The sequence below is a fragment of the Castor canadensis genome, chromosome 3 (genome assembly GCF_047511655.1).
Source record: "Castor canadensis chromosome 3, mCasCan1.hap1v2, whole genome shotgun sequence".
In the NCBI taxonomy this organism is placed as follows: domain Eukaryota; kingdom Metazoa; phylum Chordata; class Mammalia; order Rodentia; family Castoridae; genus Castor; species Castor canadensis.
In genome coordinates, this window is record NC_133388.1 from 178,182,320 (window position 1) to 178,198,478 (window position 16,159).

Genomic DNA, 16,159 nt, shown 5'->3' on the forward strand with positions numbered 1-16,159 from the left:
AAGGAGACCTAGAAGAGATTAGGCAAAAAATATTAGTGATTATATCAAGTTGATCTGATAATGAATTTCCTTTTTGTGATTTCTTTTCCAACTTTCTTTAAAACTGAAGAAACATTATATTTACAGTCAGAAAAAAATAATGCTGATTTAAGATGTTCCTTCTTTCTGGTATATTTATAACCTGTGGGGAAAGGCAGGCAAAAAAATGAGTAAATATACAAAGAAGGTAATATATTCTGTGATCAAATCAGGGTGAGATAATTGAGGACTTGTAACTTAGTTTGAGGTAGTCAAAGAAGTTGTGTTTGAAAAGGTGACATTTCCTCTGAATAACAAAGGGAAAGGGATAGAACTTCCCAATCAGAGATAACAAATATTTCAGAAAAACATTTAGAAACTTGCAATGTTAAGGAAGATCCACTTGGCTGTGCTTGGTCAAGAATTGTTCAGGAAGGGAGTATGAGAGCTTGTCTTATTATCAAAGTCCTCGCTCCCTTTTATAACTGAGTTTTTTACACTCCCATTAAAAGCAGCTTGAGTCTTAGCAGCATCTTATTCTTATATCTGCCCAAGCCCCTGACACAGAGTAGGACCTCATTGCTTATCTGTTGAATGAAAGAATGAATGAATGAATGGTCTCTGCATTAACATAAGATGGAATGTTCTTTGAAATAATAAGCATTTAAACTTTCATTTTTCTTATCACTATTTCTCACTCTCCAACATAAACAAATACATGCATTCCTGAAATTATAATTAAAGGTTGAAAAAATATGATCTTATGTAGGAATATCTGCCCAGTTCAGAACATTCTAGTAATACAATACGGGAACCAACACTGGACCGACTAGAGTTTAGGAATGCAGAATGCAGAGGCTTAAAAGTTTAGATTTGAATTCCAGACTTATTATTTCCTAGCCATGAGATAGTGAAAAGTTGGCAAAGTCTCTGAGTCTCAGTTTTCACCCTTGTAAGACAAAGCCATGTATTTATGGAGTGGCCAACTGCTACAGTTTGTCCTCAACTGAGATGGTCCTGGGGACTCAAGACTTTCAGTTATAAAATCAGGACAGTCCCAGGCAAACCAGGATGAGTTGGTCACCATCAATACTAACTGCACAGTGTTATGATATGTGTTCATCAGCTCCTGATTGTGCCAGGCACACAGGAAGCCTGCAAATGACAGCTGTTAATACAGTTAGTATTCAAAAGAACCAAACACTGACTCTTATTCTGTGTAGTTAACATACCAAGGTAGTTATTATTGACCACATTTTTACAGGGAAAGAAAAAGGCTAAAAGAAGTCAATGGCCTATTAAGGACAAATGAAGTAGCTAAGATTCAAACTCAGGGTCTGACTAAGTGCAGAGCCAGAGCTTTTTCCTTTTCACAGTGCCACAGCCACTGAGGCCAAGTGTATTTTCAGCAACCAAAACAATTCCAAGAGTTCTCATTTCTACACTATTTTCCCAAACTATAAATGTTCCCTTTTAGAAACAGCATTGCAAAGTAGTGAGACTGTTGGGATCATTCTGTGAATGTGAAATTTTGAAAGCACTTAATGCTGGTGCAGTGATAAGGCACATTTCATTGAAAATTGTCATCAAAAAATATTTGAGGTTTTTTCTGTTCTTTTTCCACACGACGACTCAACTAAGCAATGAGGCAAGGATATATTTGACTATACAAGAAGACATTTTGTCATACACATTTCTATACTTGGTAAGATTGTCAGTATAGTTTTTGATAAGAGATTTCTGGGCCGTGGACATTCTCACTGAATGTCTTCCTGGTAGGTTCATGTTCTCATGCTTCTGAATTGGTTTCACTCCAAAATGCTCAATATCATAAGTCAAATCATCAAAACAGTATGTCCTTTTGGCTTTGTGCTATCGAGCTTAGTTTGAAGATCCATTGTTGTTGGAAATGTATTCATCTTAGCCATATCACATGATTCATGCAGGCATTGCTATGCTGGCTTGACCACAGAGGGTTCACAAAATTCAATTACCACTTCAATAACACCGCTGGCATTTGCTGAACTCTGAATAATGAAGAAGTCTCTGCAGCCTTCCAGCTGGGGACTGTAAATTACTGTTACATTAAGCCAGCTGTTCCAGGGATCATTAGGACATGAAGAGGGTAAGCGTGGCAATGTTGTACCAGTCTTCCTAAAGGATGTGTGTCTTCCTCCTTAGGACAAGAAAATGAAGGTGTGAAGTTGAGCCCAGGGAATTCTACAAAAGAACGTACAGTTGCATCCTAATGGCAGAAGGATCAGTCCCCTAGTTCCACTGGAAGGAGCCTGGAAATAAATATTTTATAATCCAGGAAGAAGATGTTGCTTGGACTTATATTTTATTTGTTAAGTCTGAGAAGCAGGTTCTGCTAGTGCCGTAAATTCAGAAGTTTGGCAGAGGTTCCAAAGTTCTTAGCTTGGGTTAAATGCAGGTCAATATGCCCAACCTGACCTAGATTTGCCCTGATTAAGCAAGACCACCCACAAGATCCTTGGGAGACCTGTTCTAGCTCTTCTAAAGGTGAGCAGTGCAAATCTTCTCTGATGATTTGTACAGCATCACAGACCCCAGAAAAAGGGATAAAAACTACAAAGTCTCCCCAAATTCTGTACCATGGTTCGTTAAACTACTTGCAGTTCATCTTCTCTAAGAAGACTTCTTGGCCAGCACCCTTTTGCCCCTAACTGAACTGACCGCTCTTTCCTTTGTGTTCAATGTATCTTAAAGCAAATACTATCATATGGCCTAAAATGCCACATCTCTGTTATTTGCTTCCACATTTCCCACTGGACTCTACTCCATGATGCAAGGACTATGTTTGGTTTCCTCACCGCTGTTTCACAGTCTTTCTCAAACTTTTCCAGAGTTATTTTTCTTTTTAAAAAACTAATTTCTATTAACATGTATTACATTCCTTCAGGTATATGCCCAGGAATGGTATAGCAGGGTCTTTCAGTTCTTCGAGGAATCTCCATCCTGATTTCCAAGATAGCTGCAGGAATTTACATTCCCACCAACAGTGACTGAGGGTTCCTACTTTCCAGCATCCTCACCAGCATTTTTTCAAACAGCTGAACATCAGTGAACATTTGCCATCTGAAGATGCAGGGGCAGAAACCCAACAATTCAGGCCACAGTTTATGTGTCCTATCACATTTTCTCTTAAAAATTCAAAGTTTCATTGTTCCTTGATGTACCCATGTTTGTTTAAATACAAAAATAGCATGTAAAAATTCTTACTGGTTGGATTGTGCAACCTTTCCTGCCCAAATCTTCAAGTAAAATTGATGCTGTAGAAAAATTCACCATGTTTACACTAAAGCCTCTTGCAACTTTTTTCGTACTTACAAGGTCAAGTTAGCACTAATAATAGCAATAACTCCAAATTTTACCTCACTGTAGGTGGTATTGATTGTAAGGTATACTATACCCTCTGTATCAAAAAATTAATTTTAAAATTTTGTCAATGGACCTAGGACACACCATCACTTATAAGACTCATGTCTCTTATGCAGAAAAGTTGTCAATGTTTATTTCAGAATATAGAATTTAGAATTAAAATGAAAAAGGAGGAAGCAAAAAAAGAGAGAAACCAACATGCTTCAAGCTTATTAGGTACCAGGCTCTATGCAAACTGCCTTACATAGATTACTTTAGTCCTTCAAAAAATCCTATCAGGTCAGGTTACTACTATTTTCTGTAAAAATTACAGAAGAGGAAAGTTATATATTAGAAAGATAAATAGCTTGCCCAGTGTTATGTAATAAAGCCAGGATCTGAATCCTCACATTTTTCATCTAAAATTTGCATATTTAATTCTTTCTCTGCCTTGCATATATTCTGGGTTATGTGTACTCCAGTTGGTGAAGGAAGTAGCAGGTTTTCCAAAATGCAAGTCAATAAATGAGCTGTCACTAAGCTGTAGAGAACTTGTGTGCTGAGTATTGGTCACTACCTAAGGAACTTGCCCAACTAGAGGAACAGAGCTCTTTGTCACAAAAAGCCACTAGCTTTTGGTGAAAACTCTGAGACCAAGAACTGCTGAAATGAGGAATAAAATAGTGAACAAGGTGTAGTCCTTGCCCTCATGAAGTCTGGAGGGTTGTATGAATTCTTCTACAATTCCCCAGTCCTCAAATCATTAGTCTTGAGCCTTTCTTCTTCTGCTTGTCATTTTAATCATATGCATGGGAGTAGACTCCTTAGAGCTGTGCTCAATAGAGGCATCCCCCAAACACCAGAAGGCATGCAAAGAAAATAAGCTCCCTGGAGCTCAGTCTAAAGCAGGTCAGACCCCTGTTCATATGTGAGCCCACTCCTCATTTGAAGCTTCTCATGTGACACAAGGTCAGCTGCTTGCACAGACCCATCTGCAGTAACCATGTGAAAGAAGCTGTTACTCCTCTCCTACCTACCAGCACATAGCTGAAAGATTCCAGAAGTATATGAAATAGGGGTTTCCAAAGTCTTCCTATAAGTCCTCATTCATTAAAAGACCCTCTAATCCCTAGCCCAGTGTTCAGTGGCTCATTCAGGGGCTTCATGTCCTTTGGCAGGAGAACAACTCAAGTTTTATTGTGCTCACGCTCTCCTTGCTGCTATGTTATCTACCTAAAATGTCCTCCTTCCCTTAACTTTGCCTCTTGAAATCTTGTTTATCATTTATGCTCTACCACACAAGGCCATCTACAAAGCTTTTCACAATCCCACCACACCTATTCAACCTGGCAAAAACGTAGTAGAAAAACTTATTAGCCAACAATGCACTTCAGTCAGAAAACCAAGGCATATCCCACAAAATGAGGATGTTCAATTCATCAAATTCTATGGCCCCTCCATATTAACACTTACAGGATACCTACTAAGTGTCATATATTGCACATACCATTTTTGTAGCCTTATTTCTCCTGACAACAACCCTCAAAGATGAGTACTGTTGTCCCTTGTGTTTGTCAGTTTTATCATCACTGTGACCAAATACCAAACAGAAACAACTTAAGAGGAGGAATTATTTATTTTGGTTCATGGTTTCAGAGATTTCAGTCCACAGTGCTTGACTCTGTTGATTCTGGGTCCATGATGAGGCTGAATCTGATGGCAGCAAGCAGGAGGATGTAGGAGGAGTTTGTTTACCTTATAGCAGCCAGGAAGCAGAAGAAAGACAGAACTAAGAACAAGGCATAACCTTCAGAGGCAGGTCTCCAGTGACCCACCTCCAACTAAGCCCCACCTTCTATAGCTTCCAGAACCTCCCAAAACAGTGCCATCAGCAGGAGACCATGCATTCAATACATGAGTATTTGGAAGGTGGAACAGGTTCTGATGGTGAGGAGGGTGTAGGAGGACGAATATGGTGCAAATAATGTGTACACATGTAAGTAAATGCAAAAATGATACCTGTTAAAACTGTTCCAGGAATCAGGGGAAGGGGGATGAAGGAGAGCAGTGAAGGAGGTGAATTCAAGTTTGATATATTTGATGCATTGTAAGAACCTTTGTAAATGCTACAATGTACCCCCACCCAGCACAATAATAAAGGGGAAAAATTAAATAAATATATTAAAAATAAATAAACTGCTCAGTATGTCTCCATAACGAAAGCCTATTTAGATGTCTTTGGTATTTCAGATTCCCCTGTTAGTTACCTGATTTCATTTTAAAGTGTGTTGATACAAAGGAATTACCCTTCAATTCATATTTGAAGGGTGTTGCTTTGTTTTACAAGCTTTTAATGTTTGCTTCCCTCTCCTCTTTCTCTACAACTTATCAATACCTTATTTTTTTAATTTCAAAAGACTTTTGGAGGGAGGAACTGGTGGAGTGGTTCAATCTGTAAGAGTGCCTACCTAGCAAGCATAAGGCCCTGAATTCAAGCCCCAGTGCCACCAAAAAAAAAAAAAAAAAAAAAAAAACTGGAAAGAAACAAAAGACTTTTGGAAAATTTAGATACTCCCCAATCCACAAGTCCACTGGAATGACATTAAGGTATAATATTTGCTCTGTGTGCTTACTGATTGACTTTTTTTTCTGAACTAACCCATCCAACTGCCTTCATTAAGCACAGAAAACCACACTTGGGATCACACAGGGGAAATCACTAGATAAGCTCATCTAAGAAAGAAACTCCATCTACCAATGGCAGCACACTGAGCAGCCTTGTGCTCAAACTGAAATTGCTTTAGTCATTATTATAGGGTACAGATAATGCTGTATGGGCTGTAGTTAATACTCATTATTCCTCTACAAAATGTCAAGCAATATTTTGTACAAAATGGGAACTTATTGAAATATTAAATATATTGAAAATATATTGAAATATTAAAATATAACTTAATGTTATATTTTAAAAAGGATAAATTGATGAAAGGTTGACAGAATGGTTCAAAAGAGAAATTAGATGGGTGGACAGTGGTATTAATTGATGGACAGATGAACAAATAAAAGAGAACAGGAATTTTATAATTATAATTTCTTGACCCTTTAATAAAACACATTTAAATGTATTTATTATTTAGGCAATACTGGGATTTAAACTCAGGGCCTTGCATTTGTTAGGCCAGTGCTCTACCACTTGAGCCACTTAAATAAAACAATTTTCTCTTTGTATAAATTATACTAGAAATCTAGAAATTTCTATTAACATTCATTGCAGAACTTTGCTCAGAGGTCCCACCTGCTCACACCAACTGCTCCATGCTCCCTTTCTTGGATTTTAGCACTCCTTCTTTTACTTCTGTGCCTCAATTTACATTGTTTCTATGGATTCTAGTTCCTAACCTTACTCTGGCCCAAGTTCCAATGCATATCTTCCAGCCATCCTCTCTCCAGTTTGCCCCTTTCATATTTGTGAGCTTTGCCAGCTAGATTGGTCTTCTTTCTCCAAACTGTCCATCAAGTTCTGGAAATTGACTAATTTACTTGAGCTGTTAGACTTACAACCAGCTTATTTTTTTAATCTTTATTTATTTATTTATTTTTGCATTACTGGGGCTTGAACTCAGGGCCTACACCTACAACCATTCCATCAACCCTTTTGTGTGTGTGTGTGTGTGTGTGTGTGTGATGGGTTTTTTCGAGACAGGGTCTCGCGAACTATTTCCCCGGGCTGGCTTCGAACCATTATCCTCCTGATCTCTATCTCCTGAGTAGCTAGGATTATGCCTGGCAGCATGACTTTTTAATTGAACTGTTTTTTCCCTTTCGCTTTGTCTAAATAATAATAACACTAGTATCATTGTGTGTTAGGTATCTATCTATCTTTGCCACCAAATCCAAAATTTTGAGAGTAAGGCCACAATTACTTAAGGAAGGCAGTAGTCTCTTCAATTCTAAGGGAAAGTATGTGTAAAAGTAGTTTGCACATTCTAAAAAGACTCATTTGAAATAAGTTGTCATTGGAGTCATTAGCTGTCTACACAACCCCAAGACATTTGAATATAAATTCAAAGTTTTAATTATCCAGATGGTTGATATTTGAAAAGCCCATTTGGCATTCTAGTCCCAACCCCCTAGATGATTAATGGAGCAATAAGCAGGAAAAGTCAATGTTTGTCATCTTGTAGACATTTTCCCTATAAACCATAAGTAGCCTAACTGTTCTGTAAACAGAGATGGAAAGAGAGCTAGATTTTTTTTAAATGTTACTATATGCAAAACTAATCAAGTAATGCAGATCATTTAACTAAAAAAAGAAATTGCCAGTAGCAGATAAGATAATTGTCTTGGTTTTTGATATATTTCTGTGCTTTGCAGAAGATCATAGCAAATGCTTTAGAGTGCAACTCCTGTTACAAATAATCTTTATGGTGGTAAGAAGGTGAAGAGTTCCATGGGCAATACCTAGCTCTATCCTGAATTAATTCATGAAAACAGTATTTACTAGGCAACCAGTGGGTGTAAAGCTATTTGCATGAAGGTGATATGCAAAACACCCCATGGTTTTGATATTTGGGATCTCCAGACTTGATCCCATGAAGGCATTGTATTCCATTATGTGAGAATTAATAACCCAACATTTGCTGAGCACCTATGAAACTCAAATGTGACAAGAAAGATCCTCCTTTCCTGTGACAAAAATTAGTCATTGGTTACCTGTACAAAGTACTAGAAGAATTCAATTGTATCTTCTCTCCAGCCTGGAAGGAAATTTGCTGCCATTGCTAGATTCTGGGTCTTTGGTCTGTTGTTATCACTGTTGTACTCATGATAGCTACATTTGGTAATCTACAGTGGAGTGACAAAAAAATTGGGAAAACTGACTCAAATACATCACCATAAGGGTAATACAGGAGACAAATATTATCTCTTCCCTTCTTTCTCATGCCAGTTATCTACCAGACTATTATAGGAATAAAGGAAAAATCAAGCAGTGCTGTTCTCAAAACAACAGTGCATGATAACAGAAGGAGAAATAATGTTTTCCAGCTTGCTCATTCCTTTGTGTCTCACTAAAGGTGGAAGTCCTTGAAAAGAGGATGATGGCCCCAGTGAATTTTTTGTTTTTCCTTGATATTCTCTTATTTTGTTCACAGGAGTTTCTTCTAAGTCCCTCACTCCAAGTTCCAATCTGTTCTCTCAGACAACTCTACCCCTTTCCAGAAGAATCCCTCACTCTCATTTTGATGTTTACAAACTCAAAACCTTGGGCATCGGGCCAAGTTAATGAAGGTTCTACTCTACTTGGTGGTGTTTGATGTAGGAGGACAGGACTAGATGAGAGATTTGAGAAAGAGGCAGATAGTGAATATTTTGAGTTTCACTTTCAGTCATCACAAGGTCTAATACCTAAGAAGGGAAGGTATTCAGGGTAAGGATTGATTTTTCCTCAAAAACATGAAAATACAAAAACCAATAAAACTGCTTATTCTGACATTGTGAAAAATGCTATGCCTCCTTTCATTGTAACTTTGACTTCACCCCAGGACTTTTGAAAAAGGAGCCTTGACCATTCTTAGGCCTGAGATATAGTCTGTCTTTCTGACGGGGTAGCTCCAGTTATTATTAGGCTGATTTCCATCCCCAAAATACTTTCACAAATTATCTCATTCAATGTTCATAACTGCAGACTGAATTACTAATTTTTCTGCCCATTTTTTTACTTTTTAAGATCTCTTAAGAATGCTCAGATTTTAATGAGACTTGCATTTAAGAGAAAAATATACAAACTTTAAACTCAAAAGAAATAATTTATAAATTCATTTGAACCATCAGTCACAATTCCCACAAATGACTACACTTTTGTTTTACTTCTCCCAAGGAACAGAAAGGCATCCTGTTGGTTTTGTGGCTTTTGTCATTTTCTAGAAGGCCCTTCAATCTCTACTACAGAACTTAACAAGACAATCTCCACTAAATTTACATCAATCCATTGTCATAAACTGGGAGCATGCCTATTTCTCTGTATTGTCAGGCTTAGCAAAAGATGTTATACAACACACTTTTACAGACCAAAAAATCATAGCCCATTCTTCAGATGATTGAGCTACCCACGAAAAATGAAGAAATGAGGGTGAGATTTCTATTTTCTATAAATCATGCTTTATTCCAATTCATCCTCCATATCAGAGAAGGAAACTGATGCTATTTGGATGAGCTCATTTAAACATGTCAAACTCTTTGCAGAAAGATTAATTAAAATTTGTCAGCTATGTCAGTGGCAAAATCACCTCATTTAAAGACTTTAAGAAGTAATATCCAAAGCAGGATTCTAACTGCTCAATCTTTAACATGACACGCATAAAATCAATATTCCCAGCTCCTTTGGGAGTTATAGCCCAACATGCTGCTTGTGAATCGTCATAATGACCTCAACCAGCCCCTCCTGTCCAGTGGGGAAAATGGAATTTCTCAGTCTTCAAGGAGAGACTCAAAGTCTGGGCAGTTTGCAGGGCCTGTGGACAGGCTGATGGTTTTCTAGAAGACAAATGTCAGATGTAGAATTTTCCTAGATGCCATGCCATAATCAGTCCCATCTGCTCCACACTCAGAGAGCCAATCTTACTCAATGGAAAAGCTTAGGGACAGCAAACCTTGGGCACGTTCAGAGGCCATCCTGAATGACGTGTCTCTGTCCAAGAGAGCTAAAGAACAGAACTTCTAAACATTCCATGTGGGCAAGGACCTCTACATATCCTCTGAGGGATTTTATCTTATAGCTCACGAAATGAAAGCAGTTTCTGTTAACTGATTTTTCTGAGTTTTTGAATATTTTTTAATTTCTGGCCTTTTAACTTTGTAAAACAAATTCTCCCTTGCAATTTGGAGAAAGAAGTTTACACCATTTCTCTCACTGGTGTTTTGAAACTTTAGTTCTAACTGAAGCTAATCTAAAGAAGATTTTTTAGGAGGTAAGTAGTACAGTATTCTCAATCAGGAATGATTTTTCTCCCAGAGGATATTTATTAATGTCTGGAGATATTTTGGATGATAACAATATAGAAGAGCTGCCACCAGCATCTAATGGGAAGAGGCCAAGGATGATTCTAAATATCCTACATAGGATAGCCCTCCACAACAAGGTCATCCACCCCCAAAATGTCAATAGTGTCACTTTTGAGAAGACTTGTATTAGCATAATGGCAATATCCTAAGTTTTACCAATGACAACAAGCTCAAGTTTAACCACAAATGAAATTCTTTCATATCATGTTGCAGGAGGCAAAGAAAAAAGCAAGCCAATTGTTCCAATGATGAACAATAAGAAATCTCTGAATAGTGTAACAGAAACCATGTATGTGACATGATCAGGCAAGCCAACAAATATACATGGTCTTGCAGTTGCCATTACTTTACAAAACAATTTGGAAGAGTAAATTTCAGGCACAACTGGAACAAGGAATTGATACTCAAACAGATTTCCCTCTTGTGATGCATTGTAGCTGCTTAAGGGCCCCCAAGTCCTCACAGAGTTAATCTCTAGAAAAATTGAAAGAGAAGGATGGGGGGAGTAAGATAAACATCAGCTGTGAGTTATTCTTAAGCCACAGTTGAAGAGAGGTCTCAAAATACATTTTTTTCATTCATTTTTCTCTCTTCCTATCTCCCCTATGTGAGAAACATGGCAAGCACAATTGGCGCCTATATTATCCCCTAGCCAATACTTTACCCCAGTTGCCTTAGCAACTGTCAATATTTGTGTGGTATGTCACAGCCCCAGTTGGCTGAGATCTAGCTCAATATCTACTTGTAAAGTTTAGGGAAGAGAGACACCCAGTGGTCTAAATTAACTGAGCTGCTGAAAACCATTTGTTTCATTTCATTTTCACTCAAGAAATGTTTAGAAATTTTTAAATCTGATCCTCTTTAAATAATCAACAATCCCCACGGTAAAAGTTATGGAAACAGAGAAGAACCCAGGTTGGCACACTCACTTTTTCTTTAAAGGAACTGACAGTAAATATTTTAGCCTTTGTAGGGCATATGGTCTCTGTTGCAACTATTCAGCTCTGCTGCTATATGCAAAAGCAGAACTAGACAATATGTAAACAAATGAGAATGGCTGCATTCCAGTAAAATATCATTTACAAGAGCAGGCGGCAGTCCAGATCCAGCTGACAGGCAATATTTTGCCAACCCCTGCAAGAGAAGATAGAATCTGTATGTTCTGTCAACCTGCACACGCAATTCCCCTTTTTACATCCCCCAAATTTCAAGACAATTGGAAGAATCATTGAAGAAGACAGCAACATATAGTTGGTCACATTTACACTACTATTTAATATGTTCTAGGCACTGGTCTCAGTACCAAGATAACAAAAATGTACAAAGCAGTTGCTATGAACTGAGGCTGTGCCCTCTCAAAATTCAAATATTAAACTACAATCCCCCAGTGTGATGATATTTGGAGAGGGGTCCGTGGGAGATAATTATGTTCTTAGAATGGAGCCCTCAAGAACAGGATCAGTGCCCTTGTAAGAAGAGAGCCTGTGTTTCTTTGCTCTCGCTACATGAGAAAATATAATAAAAAGGGGCTGGCTACCAACCAAGAAGAAAACCTGCACCAGACCACATCTGCCAACACTTTGACCTTGGCCTTTCTAGCCTTCAGATGAAAGATAAATGTTTCTGGTATTCTGTTATAATAGTCAAAACTGACTAAGTACCATGATATATACACAAATAATGCTGTCAGAAAATTTCAAGGGGAAACAGGATAACTAATATTAAATTTAGGACATGTTGAATTTGAAAGATCACCTAATTCTACTGCTGCTTTAATGATAGTTCATATTATTATCATGACTATTGTGCTTCAAACTGTTGAGCCACTGTCTATGGACCAATCTTTGAGACTTCAAATTCCAATTAACATCTGAAAAATGTTTAAAATATATTCTTTAGGAAAGCTGAAATACATATTTTAAATCATTCTGAGGTCAATATGAGAGAAGTGACTGTTATTCCTTCCTGGAGAAGAATTCTACATTTAAGCCAGAAACCTAAAGTCCTTCCAACTCTAAGCTCCTATATTCAAGTCTACTCAGGTTTATTCAGATCAATGGCTTATCAGTTCTGCATACATTACCTCCTGCATCTAGCACTGCAGTAACTCAAGGTCACCAAATCCTTCTTGTCTGCAGATAAAAATGAAGTGCCCTTTAAATCTGAATTGCTAGGCTCCCCCTCTCAACAGACACACAAAATCCTTCCCTCAAGCATTTTGAAAATTCTGAAAAATAAGCATTCACATATGATCACAATTTAGTCTAACTGGCACCTTTTGAAAATTCTCTATATGTTTTTCTATCTGATCCTGGTTTTTTTTAGTCAAAACATATCTACAAAATTGCTTGAGGTAGGCTTTCCATTGCCATTGTCAAGAACAGCTTTAGAATGCCAATATAACATCCCAATGTTGACCAGGTTTAAAGTGTCAGAGGTGCCGGGCTCTGAGAACAAGCAGAGAGAACGATCCAAACTAGAATCAATCCCCTGATACATTCATTCTTTCAACATTAATTGAACACCTGCTGCATATAGCAGTGGAACTTAGTGTTTATGTGTAAGAGTTTTATTTGTCATATATACCTGGCTCCCAGTCCCACTCTAACTCCAACAAGCTTTGTGAACTTGGTCGGTCCTTATTCTGCTTGAGCCACTGTTTACTTTCCTGTCAAATGAAACTCATACTAAATCTGTCTCATGAAGTTGCTACAAATTGTTTGGGATAATCTATGGAATATTAGAACCCAGATCGAAATACAGCAACGTTCATCTTTGGCTAGGTTCCAGACTGCAGCTTGGCTTTGCAGATGAAAGTTTATATTATACATGCAGGGCTGTGTTACTTTAAACAACAGGTTCACTCAAAACCAGAGCAAAACAAATTACAGAGCTCCATAGGCAGAATTGAAAATTACTTTGGGAAAATGCGCTTTCATCCACTTCAAACCATTTCACCTATTGGCTTCAGAAGGTATCTGTTTGTCTGGCTCTGTACTTGGGCCTCTTCTCTGCCTAGAGAACAGTTTTTTTTCCATACTTTGTGAAAATATTTCAGCAGTTATTTAGTTCTCTTACTACTTGCAAAACATAATTGAATGTCCATACATTCACTTCCCCATTGCTTCCATCTTGGTTCAAAGCACAAGCACATCTTGGTTCTCCTCTGGACTTCAAAATCCTTCAAACTAATCTTATTTCCTTTAACAATGGAGCACAGGAATAGGCATTCCTTTATTTAAAATCACTCAACATCTTACCATTGTACTTTAATCAAAATCCAAACCCATTACCATAAAGTGAAAAAGAAATCAATTCTTCCCTTCCATAATAATAGAATTGTACTGGAAAAGCAGAGGCTGAGCCAGGGATATAAACCCTGCCTTGTAGCTGCATCCTCATCCACTCTCACTAACACGGCCACTGGGATAAGTGTTCAGTTCCTTTCAGTTTGATGGCCAGAGGTTTACTTCTTTGTTATTTGGAGTGCTGTATGGGTGTGCGTGCTCATAATATGGAAACTGACCTTCCCCAGGGTAAGTGTTCCAACAGAAAAAGCAAGTAGAACTCCATGGTGCCTTTTATAACCTAGTCTGACATCACAAACTACCACTTCCCCTCTTTTCTAGTTCTTAGAAGTGAACCGTCAAATCGAGCTCACATTCCAAGGGTGGGGAACTCAGCTTCACCTTTTAAAGGGATTCTCATCAGAATTTATGGACATACTTTATACCATCACACCTGTGACTAGTTTTTTCAATAGAATGTGAGCAGAAATTAGTTTTGCTACATGTGAGTCAAGTCCTTAAGAAGCAAGTGGCTTATCTCATGCTCTAATTTTCCTTCCATTGGTTGAATGCGAAAGAAATGACTAAACCCAGGAAATGATAAAGCCAAGAAACTAAAAGGACTTTGTGTTTCTGAATCACCATATTGATTTTTTTGCATTTTTTCCTCTTTTTTATTAGTGTATATTAATTGTACAAAGGAGTTTCATTGTAATTATCTACATACATATATATATATATATATATATATATATATATATATATATATATAAAACGTACTTTGATGAAATTTATCCCCATCTCATCTATAACTCTCTTAGACCCATCCCCCTCTTTTTGAACAATTTTACTGGGTTTCATTATTCTATTTTAAAACATTCATATGAAATACTTTGATAACCTGGAATATTAACTTGAATGAGAAATAAAATGCCTTTGAGTTTGAGTCTTAATATTGAGCTTCATTTGTTACAGAAGTTTAGCCTGACCTAACTTATACATACAGCTTGTAAAGTCCTGTATTTACCAGCCTCCTTCCTCTTCTCAGATTGCTCTCCTTGAGTCACTTAACCCCAGTTATGCCAATGTTCTCCCAGTTACAAAAGGATATTCCTTCCTAACATCACATGGCTGATCCCTAACATAGTAATTAATCCTGTGGCTTAATTACTAACTCCTCAGAAAATTTGGGCTGGCCATTCTAGAATCCTACCTGATACATACCATTCATTTATTTTATAGAAGTAATCATAAATTAGAATATCTTTATTATATGTTTAATATCTGTCTTTTGCACTTTTCAATAACTCCTTCTGGTTAGAGTCCACATGCTGAAGAGAGTTGTTGAAAATATTCACTTCTTCATCCTATTACTTATTCCCACCCTATTGAAGTCAGGTATGGTCATGTAGCTTTCCTTGGTCAACGAAAAGTGAATGTAAATTTTATGTGCAATTTCTGAGCAGGAGCTTTGCATGTCCTCTAAGTGCACTTTCCACAATTTTTCCTCATTAAGTGGATTACAACGGAAAAGTCATGTGTTTCTTTAAAAAAAAATTGAGGCAAATTTTGCATAACGTTGAATTAACCACTACAAAGTGAATGATGCTGAGACATATAGTACATTCATGAACTGCTTTTGTTCCCATGTGCCTCATAAAGCTGTGAGGCTCCCTGTTGGAAGCAATCATCACAGAATTTGGAAATAGAAACAATTGGGAAATGCTGCCTACTTGATAGGTTATACTGGCTGATGGTTAAGACTCTTGACACCCATCAAGAGAAAGAAGGAGAATCCTTGATTCTACCAAAAATGGTTGAGATACAAAGATAATTATAAAATAAAATTAGAAAGGAGATACTCTGTGTGAATTTAGGTTTCTTTTGAAATTGCAGTGATGCAGAGGTGGGAAGAGTCAACTCTTTGAATTTTCTCATTGAATTGCAGAGATTTGCAATGACAGATCAGCTCTTTTTTATACTCTCACCCCAAAAAAGGAAGGGAAGAGAAAGATCACGAATAAAGGAGAGATGTGGAGACATGGATTTTACGTGCTTACTAATTCTCAGCTTTAACTTTGAGTTTGGACTCAACTGGTTAGGACTAAACTGGTCGTATTAGAGAATAATTTGTTAGGGGAAAATTTCCCAATTGGGATAGATTTTTCCTCAAATAAAGAGATTAACAACTCCTTACTCAAACTTTGGAGGAAATCACAGCTTGAAAAACCAATAAAATTAATATAAATACTTCCCCAGAGTTATACTTTGTTTTGTTCAAAAAATATGTCTGGCGACTATGTCAAGAGAGGGTTACATTTGGAAGTAACTTGAAGAGTATCTATTTCAACCCTTTGCATTTTACAGGACACTGAGAACCCTTGATCTAATTTAAGAGAAATGTTCAATCC